The sequence below is a fragment of the Aythya marila genome (genome assembly GCF_965140915.1).
Source record: "Aythya marila genome assembly, chromosome: W".
In the NCBI taxonomy this organism is placed as follows: domain Eukaryota; kingdom Metazoa; phylum Chordata; class Aves; order Anseriformes; family Anatidae; genus Aythya; species Aythya marila.
Window position 1 is genome coordinate 15,247,612 of NC_139081.1, and position 20,651 is coordinate 15,268,262.

Below are 20,651 nucleotides of genomic sequence, written 5' to 3' on the forward strand. Positions count from 1 at the left end.
AACCTTTTCAGAAAGTTTCTCCACAGTGTTCTCTTTTGGTCGGTGGACACTGGTTGGTTCAGGTGGGGATGAAGATAGATTCTCTTTAAGTTGGTGGAACTCTTCAGAATGTTTCTCCACAGCTGAGACGCAGGCCTGTAAGGAAGAGGAGAGACTTTCTTCGTACTGCCAGAGTTGTTTAGCCACTTCATCCACTGTGGGTTCCTCATCCTCTTTCCAGGCCATTATTGCCAATGAGCTGGCATATGATGATGGTGCACTCCGTACAAACTTCCGCCACATGGGTCGCGTACACCTGACTTCATCTGGATCTTTGGATGTTTGTCTGAGGTCTGGATCCTCATAAATCACTTCCCGTACGGCTAATTCCCTCAGGTACTGGATTCCCTTCTCCATAGTGGTCCACTTGCCTGGTAGACATAAAAGTTCTTCCTTGAAGGGATACCTTTCCCTCACAGCTGAGAGGAGACGCCTCCAGAGGCTGTGAGATTGTGCTCCATCTGCAATTGCTTTGTCAATGCCTGCATCTCTAGCAAGGGATCCCAGTCGCTTGGCTTCCCTGCCGTCTAATTCCACACAATTGGCTCCAGAGTCCCAGCATCGGAGCAGCCAGGTGACAAGCTGCTCACCTATACAACGACCAAAATCTTTTCGCACATCTCGTAACTCACGCTCGTTTAGGCTTCGGGTAGTTACTGTTGATTTTTCGGCATCCTCATCTTCCTCCTCCTGAACCCTTGATGGCCCAGCGTCGTCGTCGTCTCCGTCGTCTCTATACCTAGATTTGGCAGAAGACTCTCTGCGTTCTAAACGACCTGAATCTCTATACCATTTTTTCACCTTCTCTACAGGGGCAGCATGCACTGCTACTGCTCGTTTCTCTGACCTTGTTACAGGGTCTGCCACAGAGGTTGGAATACCCTCCGCAGGGTCAACTTGTACTGCTACAGCTCGTTTCTCTGACCTTGTTATAGGGTCTGCCACAGAGGTTGGAATACCCTCTGCAGGGTCAACTTGCACTGGTACAGCTCGTTTCTCTGACCCAGCTACAAGAGCTGGAGCGGCTGCAGGAGCTGGAGCAGCTGCAGGAAAAGGAGCTGGAGCAGCTGCAGGAGCTGGAACTGGAGCGGCTGCAGGAGCTTGAACTGGAGCAGCTGCAGGAACTGGAGCTGGAGCGGCTGCAGGAGCTGGAACTGGAGCGGCTGCAGGAACTGGAGCTGGAGCGGCTGCAGGAACCGGAGCTGGAGCGGCTGCAGGAACTGGAGCTGGAGCGGCTGCAGGAACTGGAGCTGGAGCGGCTGCAGGAGCTGGAACTGGAGCGGCTGCAGGAACTGGAGCTGGAGCGGCTGCAGGAACCGGACCTGGAGCGGCTGCAGGAGCTGGGACTGGAGCGGCTGCAGGAACTGTGACTGGAGCGGCTTCAGGAGCTGGGACTGGTGCGGCTGCAGGAGCTGGGACTGGAGCGGCTGCAGGAGCTGGGACTGGAGCAGCTTCAGGAGCTGGAGCTGGAGCGGCTGCAGGAGCTGGAACTGAAGCGGCTGCAGGAGCTGGAACTGGAGCGGCTGCAGGAGTTGGAACCGGAGTGGCTGCAGGAGCTGGGATTGGAGCATCTGCAGAAGCTGGGACTGGAGCAGCTGCAGAGTCCACTGTAGGGGTCACAGTGACCGTTGGATCTGTCACGGGACTTGGAGTGGCCACAGGGTCTGTCACTAAGTTGATAGCAGTATCCATGGCAGCTCGATAGGCATGAGCCAGGCTCCAGCATGTTACGATGATGTGTGTTACTTTGGAGCTTCCCGAATCGCGACACCTTTTTTTCAAGCATTCTGCCAGTTTTTGAGGATTTTGCACTTGTTCAGGGGTGAATTTCCAAAACACTGGGGGTGCCAACTGCTCTAGATGCCTGCCCATATCCTCCCATACTCCCTGCCACCCACAACTATACTGCCTCCGGGCAGATCTCCGGATGAGCTTCCTAAGTAGTTGTTTAACTTTAAGCAGAACCTGAAGTGCATTCAGGAGGCAGAACAACAGGACTATGCTGGTCTGAGTATCCCAAGGATATTCAATATCTTGGAGAGCTATTGTAATAAACTCGGAGGATAAGAGGGTGGTGAAGGAGGAAGGGAGAGTGATCAAGGAGGGTACAGGGGTGGTGAAGGAGAAAGGGAGAGTGATCAAGTAAGAAAAATTATCTTCCCCTTTCCCCTCCACAGATTGACTCCCTAATGAAAAAAGGCAACAGATACAATTGCTAATAGTTTCCAAAATACAGTTTCCAAAGTATAGAATCGAAGATGTTACTGAGTACAAATACCAGGTTAGAGTCATGGCCAGATATTTCATCATCTCATAAGCCACTGATACAACACACAGTACCATAATGATCTGAAACCAGGGCCCGGAGAGGATAAACAACATGACAGAGAGCACATACGGAAAATAACGTGCTATAATACTCAATTTGGAAAACAGGCGCAGCAGAGTTGAGATTAAAGCAATCAGCATTATGACAAGTGACCATTAAGCAGGTCTAATACTTACACCAATTTTAGTTTAACACACTCTGGTCAGATCTGCCCTTATCTCAACCTTTCGAGTCCCACGTTGGGCGCCAAAAAGACTGTCGTGGTTTAACCCGGCTGGCAGCTAAACACCACGCAGCCGTTCGCTCACCCTCCCCCCTCCCTCTCTGGGACGGGGGAGAGAAATGGAAAGTGAAGCCCATGAGTTGAGATAAAGACAGTTTAATAAGACAGGAAAATAATAATAATAATAATAATAATAATACAATGATGATAATAATACTACTACTAATAATATGTACAAACAAGTGATGCACAATGCAATTGCTCACCACCCGCTGACCGATGCCCAGCCTAACCCCGAGCAGTCCGGCCCCCTCCCCCGGCTAGCCACCCCTATATATTGTTTAGCATGACGTCAGATGGTATGGAATACCCCTTTGGCTAGTTCGGGTCACCTGTCCCGGGTCTGTCCCCTCCCAGCTCTTACTGCACCCCCAGCCTGCCTGTTGGCAGGACAGAGCAAAAGGCTGAGATGTCCTTGGCTTGGTATAAGCACTGCTCTGCAACAATTAAAACATCGGGGTGTTATCAGCACTCTTCTCATCCTAAGCCAAAACACAGCATTCCACCAGCTACTAGGAAGAAAATTAATTCTGTTCTAACTGAAACCAGGACACCCCACAAGGAAGATATTCTATATCAAATAGGCAATTGGACCGCCATGGAGAAAGGTCTCCAGCACCTGTGGGAATTAGCTGTGCTGGAGATGGTTTATAGTGATTTGGACAATGCCCAGACACCTACAGATCCCGATGAAGTCCAGTGGACAACATCCATGTGGCATAGGTTTGTGCAGGGTGCACCATCATCACATGCTAGTACGCTGGCAGCAATTAATTGGGATGAGGGGATGGGACCAGCTCTGTCCTGACAGCTTCAAAAATATGAAGACAATCTCTCTGTTCCACTACGGGCCTGCATCTTGTCTATGGAGAAACTGTCCCAAAGGCTCCACTACCTCGTAGAACAATCATCTCCCTCCTCGCCCAGATGGAGTAACATTTCAGTCGTTAAGAATCGGTATTTTCCTGCTCAAGGAAGAGTACCAAGGACACACACCATGTGGCACCTTGTGGTCTTATCTGCGTGACCACAGGAAAGATATGAGGAAGTGGGATGGTGAACCTACCTCAATCCTAGCAGCTGGAGTACATGAACTGCAAGGAAACACAGCAGCAAAAAGGGGGTCTCCTAGGAAAAATGCTGCTCTGTCTTCTGTTGGGCAGTTCCCCAGAGGCAGTAGAAGGCCTGATGTAATTCTTGACCCTGATGAAGATCTTCGCATCTGCAAGAATTAAGTGGCAGACACTCCAATCAGGACTAGAGGGGCCCTGCCTCTGGCCAGGTAAAGGAGAGGGATAACCTTGTAGGGTTCTGGAGCATGCATGTTCCAGGCTATAGTCAGCTTGGGAGTCCTCTATATCAAGTGACTCAAAAGAGGAACTATTTTGAGTGGGGCCCCGAGCAACAAAAGGCCTTTGAACAAATCAAACAAGAACTAGCTCGTGCAGTAGCCCTTGGGCCTGTTTGTACAAGACCAGCTGTGCAGAACATACTTTACACTGCAGCTGGGGAGCATGGCCTCACCTGGAGCCTCTGGCAGAAGACCCCAGGAGAAGCTCGAGGTCGACCTCTGGGGTTCTGGAGCCAGGGCTATCGAGGATCAGAAGCCAATTACACCCCAACTGAAAAGGAGATACTAACAGCATATGAGGGGGCTTTGAGCTGCTTCAGAAGTTGTTGGTACAGAAGCACAGCTCGTCTTGGCACCACGGCTACCTGTGTTACATTGGATGTTCAAAGGGAAAATTCCCACTACACACCATGCAACTGATGCTACGTGGAGTAACTGGATAGCATTAATTATGCAGTGGCCCAAATGGGGAAACGCAACCACCCAGGAATCCTGGAAGAGACCATGGACTGGCCGGAAGGCAGAGATTTTGGAGTATTGATCGAAGATGTAACTCATGGGAAAGAGGCACCACCATACAATGAGTTGCCAGAAGACAGAAAGCAGTATGTGTTGTTCACTGATGGATCCTGTTGCGTGATAGGGAGCCATTGGAAATGGAAAGCTGCTGTGTGGAGTCCCACATGACAAGTTGTGGAGGCCATGGAAGGGGAAGGTGAGTCGAGTCAGTATGCAGAAGTGAAAGCCATACAACTGGCCCTAGAAATTGCTGAAAGAGAAAAGTGGCCAGTACTGTATCTCTATGCTGACTCATGGATGGTGGCAAATGCCCTGTGGGGGTGGTTACAGCAATGGAAACAGAGCAACTGGCAGCACGGAGGTAAACCTATCTGGGCTGCTACCCTGTGGTAAGATATTGCTGCCTGCATAGAAAACCTGGCTGTAAAGGTACGTCATGTAGATGCCTGCATGCCCATGAGTCGTGCCACTGGAGAGCATCAGAACAACGAAGAGGTAGATCGAGCTTCAGAAAGAGAAGAGGCTCAGGTGGACCTGGACTGGGGATGTAAAGGTGAGCTGTTTGTAGCTCAATGGGCCCATGAAACATCAGGACATCTGGGGAGGGATACCACGTACAGATGTGCTCGTGATTGAGGCATGGACCTGACCATTGATGATGGCCCTGGGACCCCAGGTGCCCTGAGTTGCAGGACCATGATTATGGGAACAATAAATTCCCAAACCTATGTGGGATTTGCTGTTCCAGCTGGATGTATGCAAGTCTCTGGGGCCCAATGGGATTCATCCCAGGATACTCAAAGAGCTGGCTGATGTCATCGCAAAACCTTTCTCGATTACTTTTCAACAGTCTTGGGAATCTGGAGAGGCCCCTGTTGAATGGAAGCTGGCAAACATTGTTCCAGTTTTCAAGGGCAAGAAAGAAGACCCTGGTAATTACAGGCCTGTCAGTTGTAATCTTTTTGGATTTCAGCAGAGCTTTCAATACTGTTTCTCACAGTATCCTTCTGGACAAAATGTCCAGCATTCAGCTTGATAAAAACAATATGATGTGTCAACAATTCTCTTTATTTTTAATTAAAGTTTATTAAAATTAACTTAGTCCTTTCTCCAGATCATTTATAAAAAAAATAAAGAAAATTATTTTCAATTCTCTTAAAGTTAATTTTAAAATTTAATTTATTAAATCAAAATTTAAAAAAATAATGCATTAAATTAAAAAATTAAAAATTTCAAAAAATAACTTTCTCTTAATGTTATTTTTTTTTCCTCTTAAACTCCTTCCTATTTTTCATAGGAAGACACGAATTGTTGATATTAAAAAGAAGATAAGGGATTGTTAGGAATGTTTTAACAATTTATGTCCATAAAGAACAGTCCTGTCTGCCTCTGGGCCCTGCACTGGCAATTTAATTCTTGAACCACAGATGCAGTGTGTCCCAGTCTCCCCCTCATTCTAGTCAATTTATCAAGTCTTCAGAAAATGCTCCTCAAATTTATGAACCTGTTTGCTTTTGTTATTCGGAACTTCTATTTCTAACAGTTACAGCCTTTTTTCTGTCTTCTTCGAGATTAACTTAACACTGCTATAGGTGTGACTGTCCCTGTGAATGGCTGGTGAAGAATGTTTTAATTCCTCGTGAAGAGTCAATAAGAAAGCTATTTGTGTTTGTATGAAGTCTTTGATGTCTGGGGGTTTCAGAACAACTGATAACAACTAGTGACTGTTATGGGATACTATGCAAGCCTCTGATATCTGGCCAGGTGGCCAAGAGATTAAGAAGAAGAAAAAAGAAGCTGAAGGACGGCTGGGAGACAAGACCTGCAGGAGATGTTCTATAAACTTGGTATGGTGCCAAAGGAGTACAAAGGGGAAGGACAAGAAAAAAACTTGGAGAGAAAGACTACGAGCCTTCAGCATGAAAGACCCCTAGAGACCCCCAGAGGAGACTGATGCGCATGCTCCAGTAGGAGGGACTGGACCCCGGAAGCTAATTATAATAACCTGTTTTTTTTAGAAGTAGTAATGAATATGTATTAGTCTAGGAGCATAAAAATTAGCTCCTTGATGTAACTGGTGTGCGTCCTGGTGAAGCGGAGACTCCCGGTGCACCCAGCGCTGTTTGCTTACCTCTATTCTTTTATATTCTTTTAATAAATCCTATTTTTTATTTAATCCTAATTTGAATCCTGAGCCATTTCTAACAATTTGGGGGCTCGTCTGGGATGGCTATAGTTCCTGAATTCTGATTTAATCTAGGAGAGGCGCCCCACCATTTCATGGCTCCTGTTTGAGTCGGATTGGGACTAATGCCATCCTGAACCTGAATAAAGGTAAGCAAAGAATTTGATTTTTTTTTGAGCTCCCTTGCCGGCTGTTTTTTTTGCCCGTAATTCTGCGCGCGAAGATCCGGACGAAGACAACAGGGTCGTTTGCATACCGTTCGGTTGGATTCCGGTGTCCGGGATTGAACTGGACAAAGAAGACAGTCGTTTGTGGATACCATCTGGTTCGATCCCAGACGAAGACAGCAGAGACGCTTGTGGATACCGTCCGATTGGATTCTGGACGAAGATGACTGATTCGTAAGTGGATACCGTCCAGTTGGGTAAAGATGAGGTTGCCAGTGTTTGTGTGTGTGAGAGTGTAACTGAGACTTCTAAAGTCAGCGTGAAGGTCTTTTTGTTTTCTCACTGGTTCTAATCTCCTGTGGGGGGGCTGGGCCGGTGAAGGGAGTGATACGTGGGTGGGTGATAGGTCCTAAACCCCCTGCAAGACACTCTCACTGGGGGCAACCAAGGGCTGTGGGAATTGACACAAGTAAAATTCCCAGATGGGTCAGATAAAATCGAAGACCAAGGACCAGGAAGAAGGAAGCAAAAAGTCCATTATGAATAATGATTAGAAATTGGAACAATAGGGGCCCCAGAAAATTAAAGAGTAAATTAAAAATGATCCAGTATTATATGATAGAATGACCAAAAGAACCCTTAAGACCCCATGTATTTTGATCCACGGAGGACGGGGTCTGTCAGGCTTTGAACATTAATAGTAGAATACCCGTGGATCCGGAAAAGAGCAAGCTGAAACATTGGAATTAGAAATTAGAGAGCAATTGATTAAGAATGAATATGTGCTACTGTGCTGTGATGCACTTATACCTCTAGATAACAGGAGCCTCTCGGACCCCGAGAACCAGATCAAAAACAACCTCATGGTTCGGACTTTAATCAAGGGGTCTAAGATAAGGAGGACTGTTCACAAAGGGACAGGTTATGCATATGTATAGGAATGTTTATGTATATGTAACTCTTTACTAAAGCAAGTTGCCACGTTAGGCGTGCACGACTTTGGTGGGACTACCCGTCCCGTGCTGCCCGGAACTGAGTAAACATACCTACTTTACAATCTTACTGATTGTGGAGTCAGTTTTCTGTGAGTCATTTTGGTGAGCCAGGCGGGAGACACTCTGCTCAGCTGCGGGATTGGCTGCGGCGCGGACGCCCCTAGGTGCACCCTGAGTGTTTTGCTCAGAGGGGACTCCACTCTCAGCTGCTCACCGCAGGAGCAAAGATCTCCTGAAACTGCAGACAAACGGTATGTTTTCAGCTGCTGGAGGGATACTAACTGGAGTGTTAATAACTGTATGTGTTTTTATGTATGTATTTTGTGTTGAAAGTATTTGTGTAAATGTAAGGGTTTGAAACAAAGTGTTACAAGTCACTTCACGAAGAACACAGTCAGAGACAATACTTATTTGGTTGGTTATCATTGTAAATTATATTCCTGTGGTATGAATGAGATGTGCTAGAGGCCTCTGTGTGATTGTGCTGTGCTGTGTGAGTGCAGAGTTCCGATCCGTGGTTACGTACTCTCCGCAAGGGGAGTGGGCGGAGACAAACGAAGTGCGTGACAGACTGAAAAGAAGTGCTGTTTTATCCAAGTTTTGAGTGGTGGTGCCTAATATATGGGCCTGGCGGTGTATCTTGTGATCCTATTTTTGCTCTTAAATGTTTTGACTGTGACAAGAAAAAGGCGGGATCATGATCTGACTCTATTGTCGTGCTTTCGGCCGTGTTTCCTGCAACATATGAGGCCCGAACAGGCTGAGGCCCACACAGGCCGAGACCTGGACTCGCTGAGACCCGGACTCGCTGAGACCTGAACAGGCCGGGAGCCCGGAGCAGCGCCGAGAGATCAAGTTGCTACGGGAGACCAGAGGCGTCAGTGGACACTGGTAGCCGACCCTCACCATGTGGCAAGTCGGCACATAGCAGACGGGCGGACATCAGGACCCTGCAGCCTGTCTGACGTAACCATGGAGGCAGCGGCAGCTGTGCTGAGCTGTGCTGCTTCACTCTAGCATTCTTTTCATAAGAGGTTTATCTTGCAATGCAAAAAAGACTATTCGTCCCCAGATCGGGGTTATAACTATTACTAATGACGACTTAGCTCTATTGCGGGGCAGGAGTGCAGAGACGCAGATTACACTGCCAAATGACCACCGGCAGGCTCTTTCACAAACCGCTTCTAAGGTTGCAGCTGGCACTGCCTACAGCAGATAGCAGACTTTACACTCTCTTTCCTAACTCGTAATCATGTGTCTCATCCATTTGTGGTGAATGGTCAGTGGCAAAAAGAAAAGGAGGATGCCACTGACACTAACAGCATGGGTAATAGGAGTAGTATAAGTGACACAGGTGACGGTGCGGGGCGCTCTGCCTGCTGCTCGCCCTCGCCTGACTGTGCACTGCTGCTGATGGTGCTAGAGCAAAATGTGAAGACTGCTCAGATGGCAGTGATGAGAGTGCTTGTGTGAAGAAGATGTGTGCTGAATCTGACTTTGTGTGCAACAGTGGTCAGTGTGTGTGTCGTGGTTTAACCCGGCCAGCAGCTAAACACCACGCAGCCGTTCGCTCACCCTCCCCCCTCCCTCTCTGGGACGGGGGAGAGAAATGGAAAGTGAAGCCCATGAGTTGAGATAAAGACAGTTTAATAAGACAGGAAAATAATAATAACAAAAAAAAAAAAATAATAATAATAATAATAATAATAATAATACAATGGTGATAATAGTACTACTAATAATATGTACAAACAAGTGATGCACAATGCAATTGCTCACCACCCGCTGACCGATGCCCAGCCTAACCCCGAGCAGTCCTGCCCCCTCCCCCTGGCTAGCCACCCCTATATATTGTTTAGCATGACGTCAGATGGTATGGAATACCCCTTTGGCTAGTTTGGGTCACCTGTCCTGGGTCTGTCCCCTCCCAGCTCTTACTGCACCCCCAGCCTGCCTGTTGGCAGGACAGAGCAAAAGGCTGAGATGTCCTTGGCTTGGTATAAGCACTGCTCTGCAACAATTAAAACATCGGGGTGTTATCAGCACTCTTCTCATCCTAAGCCAAAACACAGCATTCCACCAGCTACTAGGAAGAAAATTAATTCTGTTCTAACTGAAACCAGGACATCTATCCACCCCTTATTCCATACCATTTATGTCATGCTCAGGTTACACTCTTTTCCATACATTCTAATTAGTCACCTAGAGTAGTCATGGTAGTGATAACATACAGTATTATATAGTAATTAACATGGTACAATTCAGTTCATGGGCTATTCTCACCCAGTATTAAATCTCCTTGAGGTACACACCGGACCTCTCCGTTCTTTTGCATCACCCACCAAGTGTATCCAGGTCCCTGAGCGAAAACAATTCCACGAATAGGTTTGCCTTTTCCTGAGGCAAGACTAGCCCAGACTGTTTTACCCAGCATATTTCTTACATGCACTACAGGAACTTTATCCCCATCTACAGTACGTAACAGGTTGGATTGGGCAGGTCCAGCTCGGTTGGCAGATCCCCTAGTATTGACTAACCAGGTGGCCTTCGCCAAATGCGTATCCCAATTTTTGAATGTCCCAGCGCCCATTGCTTTCAATGTAGTCTTTAACAGTCCATTGTATCGTTCAACTTTCCCGGAGGCTGGTGCATGATAGGGGATGTGATACACCCACTCAATACCATGTTCTTTGGCCCAAGTGTCTATAAGGTTGTTTCGGAAATGAGTTCCATTGTCTGACTCTATTCTTTCTGGGGTACCATGTCGCCATAGGACTTGCTTTTCAAGGCCCAGGATAGTGTTCCGGGCGGTGGCATGAGGCACAGGATATGTTTCCAGCCATCCGGTGGTTGCTTCCACCATTGTAAGTACGTGGCGCTTGCCATTGAGAGTTTGAGGGAGTGTGATGTAATCAATCTGCCAGGCCTCTCCATATTTATATTTCAGCCATCGTCCTCCATACCAAAGAGGCTTTGACCGTTTGGCTTGCTTGATTGCAGCACATGTTTCACAGTCATGAATAACCTGTGCTATAGCGTCCATGGTCAAGTCCACCCCTCGATCACGAGCCCATCTGTATGTTGCATCTCTACCTTGATGGCCTGAGGTGTCATGGGCCCATCAGGCTATAAATAATTCACCTTTATGCTGCCAATCCAGGTCCACCTGAGCTACTTCAATCTTAGCAGCCTGATCCACCTGCTGGTTGTTTTGATGTTCTTCAGTAGCCCGATTCTTGGACACATGAGCATCTACATGGCGTACTTTCACAGCCAGGTTCTCTACCCGAGCAGCAATATCTTGCCACAATGCAGCAGCCCAGATGGGTTTGCCCCTACGCTGCCAGTTGTTTTGCTTCCATTGCTGTAACCATCCCCACAGGGCATTTGCTACCATCCATGAATCGGTGTAGAGATAGAGAACTGGCCATTTTTCTCATTCACCAATATCTAAAGCCAGCTGAATGGCTTTCACTTCTGCAAACTGACTCGATTCACCTTCTCCCTCAGCAGCTTCTGCAACTCGCCGTGTAGGACTCCATACAGCAGCCTTCCATCTCCGATGCTTCCCCACAATACGACAGGACCCATCAGTGAACAGGGCATATTTCTTTTCATTCCCTGGTAACTGGTTGTACAGTGGGGCTTCTTCAGCACGACCCACCTCCTCCTCTGATGATATCCCAAAGTATTTGCCTTCTGGCCAGTCCATAATCACTTCCAATATTCCTGGGCGACTGGGGTTTCCTATTCGAGCCCGCTGAGTAATCAGTGCAACCCACTTGCTCCATGTAGCATCAGTTGCATGATGTGTAGAAGAGACCCTTCCCTTGAACATCCAGCCTAGTACCGGCAATTGGGGTGCTAGGAGGAGTTGCGCTTCAGTACCGACCACCTCCGAAGCAGATCGAACTCCTTCATATGCTGCCAATATCTCCTTTTCAGTTGGAGTATAGCGGGCCTCAGATCCTCTGTATCCCCGACTCCAAAACCCCAGGGGCCGACCTCGAGTTTCCCCAGGTTCTTTCTGACAGAGGCTCCAGGTGGGGCCGTTCTCCCCGGCTGCAGTGTAGAGCACATTCTTTACATCTGGTCCTGTTCGAACTGGCCCAAGGGCTACTGCATGGACTATTTCCTGCTTGATTTGTTCAAAGGCTTGTCGTTGTTCAGGGCCCCATTCAAACTCATTCTTCTTACGGGTTACTTGGTAGAGCGGGTTTACAATCAGACTGTAATTTGGGATGTGCATTCTCCAAAACCCCACAACACCTAGGAAAGTCTGTGTTTCTTTTTTGCTAGTTGGTGGAGACATAGCTGTTATTTTGTTGATCACATCCATTGGGATTTGACGACGTCCATCTTGCCATTTTATTCCTAAAAACTGGATCTCTCGTGCAGGTCCTTTGACTTTATTTTGTTTTATGGTAAAACCGGCTTTCAGAAGGATTTGGACAATTTTCTTCCCTTTCTCGAAAACTTCCTCTGCTGTGTCACCCCACACAATAATGTCATCAATGTACTGCAGGTGTTCAGGAGCTTCCCCCTGCTCTAGCGCAGACTGGATCAGTCCATGGCAAATGGTAGGGCTGTGTTTCCACCCCTGGGGCTGCCGATTCCAAGTATATTGGACTCCCCTCCAAGTGAAAGCAAATTGTGGCCTGCACTCTGCTGCTAGAGGGATGGAGAAAAATGCATTAGCGATATCAATTGTGGCGTACCACTTGGCTGCCTTTGATTCAAGTTCGTACTGGAGTTCCAGCATGTCCGTCACTGCAGCACTCAGTGGTGGCGTGACTTTGTTCAGGCCACGATAGTCCACTGTTAGTCTCCACTCACCATTAGACTTTCGCACTGGCCATATGGGACTATTGAAAGGTGAATGAGTCTTGCTGATCACTCCTTGGCTCTCCAATTGACGAATTAGCTTATGGATGGGAATCAGGGAGTCTCGGTTAGTGCGATATTGCCGCCGGTGCACAGTTGTGGTAGCGATTGGCACTTGCTGTTCTTCGACCCTCAGCAACCCCACAACAGAGGGGTCCTCTGAGAGACCAGGCAAGGTAGATAATTGTTTAATGCCCTCTGTCTCTAAGGCAGCTATACCAAAAGCCCACCGGAACCCTTTTGGGTCCTTGCAATATCCTCTTCTAAGATACTCTGTGCCAAGGATACATGGAGCATCCGGGCCTGTCACAATGCGGTGCTTTTCCCACTCATTCCCAGTCAGACTCACTTCAGCCTCCAATACAGTCAACTGCTGAGATCCCCCTGTCACTCCACAAATACAGATGGGCTCTGGTCCTTTATAGCTCGATGGCATTATAGTACATTGTGCACCGGTGTCTACTAAAGCCTTATACTTCTGTGTGTCTGACGTGCCAGGCCATCGAATCCACACAGTCCAATAAACTTGATTGTCCCTTTCCTCCCCCTGGCTGGAGGCAGGGCCCCCCTAATCCTGGTCAGAATCTTCTTCATTTCTGTGTTTGAAGGACTGCCTGCTGGAAGTTGGAGCAGCAAACTTTTCAGAGAACCCCTTTTTCCTGATTGTTTTCTTTTGCAACTCACGTACCTGTGCCTCTAGGGTCGCGGTAGATTTTCCATCCCATTTTCTCATGTCCTCTCCATGGTCTCGTAAGTAAAACCACAGGGTGGCACGGGGTGAGTACCCACCATATCGTCTTCCTTGTGTGGATGAACGCCTACCCCTGATAGCTGAGACACTGCTTTGTACAGGTGCGGAGGAGAATAATCTCTCTTCAAGTTGGTGAACCTTTTCAGAAAGTTTCTCCCAAGTGTTCTCTTTTGGTCGGTGGACACTGGTTGGTTCAGGTGGGGAGGACAATAGATTCTCTTTAAGTTGGTGGAACTCTTCAGAAAGTTTCTCCACAGCTGAGACGCAGGCCTGTAAGGAAGATGAGAGACTTTCTTCGTACTGCCGGAGTTGTTTAGCCACTTCATCCACTGTGGGTTCCTCATCCTCTTTCCAGGCCATTATTGCCAATGAGCTGGCATATGATGATGGTGCACTCCGTACAAACTTCCGCCACATGGGTCGTGTACACCTGACTTCATCTGGATCTTTGGATGTTTGTCTGAGGTCTGGATCCTCATAAATCACTTCCCGTACGGCTAATTCCCTCAGGTACTGGATTCCCTTCTCCATAGTGGTCCACTTGCCTGGTAGATATACAAGTTCTTCCTTGAAGGGATACCTTTCCCTCACAGCTGAGAGGAGACGCCTCCAGAGGCTGTGAGATTCTGCTCCGTCTGCAATTGCTTTGTCAATGACATCGTCTCGAGCAAGGGATCCCAGCCGCCTGGCTTCCCTGCCGTCTAATTCCACACAATTGGCTCCAGAGTCCCAGCACTGGAGCAGCCAGGTGACAAGCTGCTCACCTATACAACGACCAAAATCTTTTCGCACATCTCGTAGCTCGTGCTCGTATAGGCTTCGGGTAGTTACTGTTGATTTTTCGGCATCCTCATCTTCCTCCTCCTGAACCCTTGATGGCCCAGCGTCATCGTCGTCTCCGTCGTCTCTATACCTAGATTCGGCAGAAGACTCTCTGCGTTCTAAACGACCTGAATCTCTATACCATTTTTTCACCTTCTCTACAGGGGCAGCTTGCACTGCTACTGCTCGTTTCTCTGACCTTGTTACAGGGTCTGCCACAGAGGTTGGAATACCCTCTGCAGGGTCAACTTGCACTGCTACAGCTCGTTTCTCTGACCCCGTTACAGGGTCTGCCACAGAGGTTGGAATACCCTCTGCAGGGTCAACTTGCACTGGTACAGCTCGTTTCTCTGACCCCGTTACAGGGTCTGCCACAGGGGTTGGAATACCCTCTGCAGGGTCAACTTGCACTGGTACAGCTCGTTTCTCTGACCCAGCCACAGGAGCTGGAGCAGCTGCAGGAGCTGGAGCAGCTGCAGGAACCGGAGCTGGAGCGGCTGCAGGAACTGGAGCTGGAGCAGTTGCAGGAGCTGGGACTGGAATAGCGGCAGGAGGTGGAACAGGAGTGGCTGCAGGAGCTGGGACTGGAGCGGCTGCAGGAGCTGGGACTGGAGTGGCTGCAGGAGCTGGGACTAAGTTGATAGCAGTATCAATGGCAGCTTGATAGGCATGAGCCAGGCCCCAGCATGTTACAATGATTTGTGTTACTTTGGAGCTTCCCGAATCGCGACACCTTTTTTTCAAGCATTCTGCCAGTTTTTGAGGATTTTGCACTTGTTCAGGGGTGAATTTCCAAAACACTGGGGGTGCCAACTGCTCTAGATGCCTGCCCATATCCTCCCATACTCCCTGGCACCCACAACTATACTGCCTCCGGGCAGATCTCCGGATGAGCTTCCTAAGTAGTTGTTTAACTTTAAGCAGAATCTGAAGTGCATTCAGCAGGCAGAACAACAAGACTATGCTGATCTGAGTATCCCAAGAATATTCAGTATCTTGGAGAGCTATTGTAACAAGCTCGGAGGATAAGAGGGTGGTGAAGGAGGAAGGGAGAGTGATCCAGGAGGATACAGGGGTGGTGAAGGAGAAAGGGAGAGTAATCAAGTAAGAAAAAATATCTTCCCCTTTCCCCTCCACAGATTGACTCCCTAATGGAAAAAAACAATAGGTATAATTGCTAATAGTTTCCAAGATACAGTTTCCAAAATACAGAGTCGACGATGTTACTGAGTACAAATACCAAGTTAGAGTCATGACCAGATATCTCATCGTCTCATAAGCCATTGCTACAACACTCAGTACCATAATGATCTGAAACCAGGACCCAGAGAGGATAAAAAACATGACAGAGCAAATACGGAAAATAATGTACTATAATACTCAATTTGGAAAACAGGCGCAGCAGAGTTGAGATTAAAGCAATCAGCATTATGACAAGTGACTATTAAGCAGGTCTAATACTTACACCAATTTTAGTTTAACACACTCTGGTCAGATCTGCCCTTATCTCAACCTTTCGAGCCCCACGTTGGGCGCCAAAAAGACTGTCGTGGTTTAACCCGGCCGGCAGCTAAACACCACGCAGCCGTTCGCTCACCCTCCCCCCTCCCTCTCTGGGACGGGGGAGAGAAATGGAAAGTGAAGCCCGTGAGTTGAGATAAAGACGGTTTAATAAGACAGGAAAATAATAATAACAAAAATAATAATAACAATAATAATAATAATAATACAATGGTGATAGTAGGAAAGTAATAATAATATGTACAAACAAGTGATGCACAATGCAATTGCTCACCACCCGCTGACCGATGCCCAGCCTAACCCCGAGCAGTCCTGCCCCCTCCCCCCGGCTAGCCACCCCTATATATTGTTTAGCATGACGTCAGATGGTATGGAATACCCCTTTGGCTAGTTTGGGTCACCTGTCCTGGGTCTGTCCCCTCCCAGCTCTTACTGCACCCCCAGCCTGCCTGTTGGCAGGACAGAGCAAAAGGCTGAGATGTCCTTGGCTTGGTGTAAGCACTGCTCTGCAACAATTAAAACATCAGGGTGTTATCAGCACTCTTCTCATCCTAAGCCAAAACACAGCATTCCACCAGCTACTAGGAAGAAAATTAATTCTGTTCTAACTGAAACCAGGACAGTGTGCCAAACAGATAGCAGTGTGATGAGGATCCAGACTGTGAAGATGGGTCTGATGAGAGTGCTGAGCTGTGTCAGGTAAATTAAATCAGCTGTGGTCCTCAGTCAACCCAGTGTATCCCAGTGTCGTGGAAATGTGATGGTGAAAAAGGCTGTGACAGTGGAGAAGAGACTTGTGGCAATGTGACTCGTAGTGCAGCATAGTTCACATGCAGTAGTGGGCAATGTATTTCCAAAAGCTTTGTCTGCAATGGTCAAGGTGACTGCTCCGACCACTCGGATGAATCTTTGGAGCAGTGTGGCCGCCAGCCTGCACCTCTGGTGAAGTGTTCTGTGCAGGGCGGCTCAGGTGAATGTATCTACAAGAAGTGGCGATGTGACAGAGATCCTTATTGCAAGGATGGAAGTGATGAAATTAACTGCCCTTTTCGGACCTGCAGGCCAGACCAGTTCAGATGTGAAGATGGGAACTGTGTCCATAGGAGAAGGCAGTGCAGTGGTGTGAGAGACTGTCTGGATGGCACTGATGAAGCAAACTGTAACAATGTTATTCAGTGCTCTGGACCTGGCAAATTCAAGTGCAGAAGTGGAGAATGCATAGATATCAATAAAGTGTGTAACCAGCAGAGAGACTGCAAGGACTGGGGTGATGAGCCCCTGGAGGAATGCATCATAAATGAATGTGACTGTCCAGCTGGGTTTGAGTTTGTAGACAAGAGAAACTGTGGAGATATTGATGAATGCCAAAACCCTGGTATCTGTAGTCAAATCTGTATTAACCTGAAAGGTGGCTACAAATGTGAATGTAGCCATGGCTATCAGATGAATCCTGCTAAAGGAATCTGGAAAGGGCCATACGGCAAAGCAAATTACATAACCGTTGCATAACTTGCCTCTGCCAGATCACGTGCTCCACCATGGGCTCCTCTCCACCAGGTCTGGCCTTGAGTCTGCTCCTGTGGGGGCTCTCCATGGGCCACAGCCTCCTTCAGGCCACATCCACCTGCTCCACTGTCGGCTACTCCATGGGCTGCAGTGCATAGATCTGCTCCGCCATAGTACACCATGGGTTACAGAATCACAGAATCACAGAATTTCCTAGGTTGGAAGAGACCTCAAGGTCATCGAGTCCAACCTCCAACCTAACGCTAACAGCCCTCCACTAAACCATATCCCTAAGCTCTACATCTAAACGTCTTTTGAAGACTTCCAGGGATGGTGACTCCACCACTTCCCTGGGCAGCCTGTTCCAGTGCCTCACAACCCTTTCAGTGAAGAAGTTCTTCCTAACATCTAACCTAAAACTCCCCTGGCTCAACTTAAACCCATTCCCCCTCGTCCTGTCACCAGGCACGTGGGAGAACAGGCCAACCCCCACCTCGCTAAAGCCTCCCTTGAGGTACCTAAAAAGAGCGATAAGGTCACCCCTGAGCCTCCTCTTCTCCAGGCTGAACAAGCCCAGCTCCCTCAGCCGCTCCTCGTAGGACTTGTTCTCCAGGACCCTCACCAGCTTCGTCGCCCTTCTCTGCACCTGCTCAAGCACCTCGATGTCCTTCTTGTAGCGAGGGGCCCAAAACTGAACACAGTACTCGAGGTGCGGCCTCACCAGAGCCGAGTACAGGGGGACGATCACCTCCCTAGCCCTGCTGGTCACGCTGTTCCTAATACAAGCCAGGATGCCGTTGGCCTTCTTGGCCACCTGAGCACACTGCTGGCTCATATTCAGCTGACTATCAACCATCACTCCCAGGTCCTTCTCTGCCTGGCAGCTTTCCAACCATTCCTCTCCCAGTCTGTAGCTCTGCTTGGGGTTATTGCGCCCCAGGTGCAGGACCCGGCACTTGGCCTTGTTAAACTTCATGCAGTTGACCTCAGCCCATCGGTGCAGCCTATCCAGATCCTCCTGCAGAGCTTTCCTACCCTCAAGCAGATCGACACACGCACCTAACTTGGTGTCATCTGCGAACTTACTGAGGGTGCACTCGATGCCCTCGTCCAGATCATCGATGAAGATATTAAAGAGGACCGGCCCCAGCACCGAGCCCTGGGGGACGCCACTAGTGACTGGCCTCCAACTGGACTTGACTCTATTCACCACGACTCTTTGGGCCCGGCTATCCAGCCAGTTTCTAACCCAACGAAGCGTGCGCCAGTCCAAGCCAAGAGCAGCCAGAAGGTTGCAGGGGGACAACCTGCTTCACCATGGTCCTCTCCACAGGCCATAGGGCAACTTCTGCTTCAGAACCTGGAGCACCTCCTCCCCCTCCTTCTTCACTGACCTTGGTGTCTGCCTCATTGTTTCTCTCCCATTTTTTTTCGCTCCTCTCTCCCAGCTGCTGTTGCATAGCTGTTTTTTCCTTTTCTTCAATCTGCTCTCACAGAGGCGCAACCAGAGTTGTTCATGTCTCACCTCTGGCCAGCAGCAGGTCCCTTTTCGAGCTGGCTGAAACTGGCTCTTATCTAACATGGGGCAGCTCCTGGGCTCTTCTCACAGAGGCCATCCCTGCAGCCCCCTGCTACCAAGTCTTTGCCATGTTGTCGTGGTTCCACTCGAGTGGACAGCCACTCCCACAGCAACTGGGAGAGTGAGAGGAGTGAGGACCATGGTGAAGCAGGATGTCCCCCTGCAGCCCATGGAGTACCACAGGCTGCAGGGGACTTCTGCTCCGGCGCCTGGAGCACCTCTCCCCCTCCTTCTTCACTGACCTTGGCACCTGCAAGGCCGTTCCTCACTCCTCTCACTCTCCCAGCTGCTGTGTGGCGCAGCGTTTTTTTCCCTGTCTTAAATATGCTCTCACAGAGGCGCAAAACAACATCGCTTATTGGCTCGGCTCTGGTCAGCAGTGGGGCCCTTACCAAACATGGGGCAGCTTCTAGATCCTTCTCACAGAAACCACCCCTATGGCCCCCTGCTACCAAAACCTTGCCACGTAAACACATGTAAGCCAAATACACACACTTGAAAAGTCTTATTCAAAGTGTTGTGTTTTCTTCAGAATTCAGGTTTTTATATTCATTCTTCCTTAGGTTAACAATGAAGTTTAGACTTTCCTTTTGAAGTATATGAGTTAATAGTGGAGAAGAACAAGTAGGAAAAATTGCTGTTGGACAGAATTTAATAGACTCTTCTAGGATTACACTGAAATTTTTAGGACCTATTCTGACAAGGGCATGTGTCTCCAATGTTAGTACTCCACTTTCCATATTACAGAATTGCAGCACAATGCTGCCTTCTGTGTTATTTAGGAATTGTGAGAACAGGTATATTCCATGACTCTGGATTGTTTAGAAGCTATTAGATGCACTGAAGCACTAGTCAGTCATTTTTTATAAGGTAAACTAACCTATATTTCTGGTGTTTGCGTTTACAGATACAGCAAGTACAGACTGTGCAACCAGTACAGCATATCTACCCACCCCAGATTCAGTACGTGGAGGGAAGTGACACAGTCTACACAAATGGAGCTATGTAAGTTGGCTATTGATCAAATTTATAATGTTTACTGAAATATGAATTTAAATGCACATTCTTTTAATGACGTCATATGGACTACCGTATTTTAAGTAGCAAAGTCAAATTATGAGCCCTGAGATGTTGCAATTCACATATAATAGAACAAATATAGTTTTTCCTTTTTTTTTCTAAAGAAAAGTATTTCCAGTCCTTTGTTTCATGTTTGAACTTCAACCTAAATATGACATAGCATAGAAGAAAAAATGTTGCTACTTGTAGATATTAAATGACATTCAGTGTATATTTGCATAAAGTAATGAAAAGCGTAGTAAGCTTTGTTTACCTCGGATTGTATCATTCTCTGTGGAATGGAATGGAATGGAATACTACATCCCGAGTACACCTGGGGGACAGTGCAGTCATAGGTCACAGCCAGAATGGGTTCATGAGGGATAGGTCCTGTTTAACAAATTTGATTTCCTTTTATGATAAGATCACCCATCTAGTCCATCAAGGGAAACCAGCAGATGTGATCTTTCTGGACTTTGTTGCTCTAAAAACACTTTGTTGCTCTAAAAATCAGAGTGCTAAAAGTAAAATGGAAAGTAAGTTGCTGGTTAAAATTCTCACCCATCCCCCAACCCAGAATGTGATAAACCCCATTTACCCTTCTATTATCATATCTTAGTCTTGGATATTGAATCTCTGGCCTTGAAGCTTTGTTTTCTTT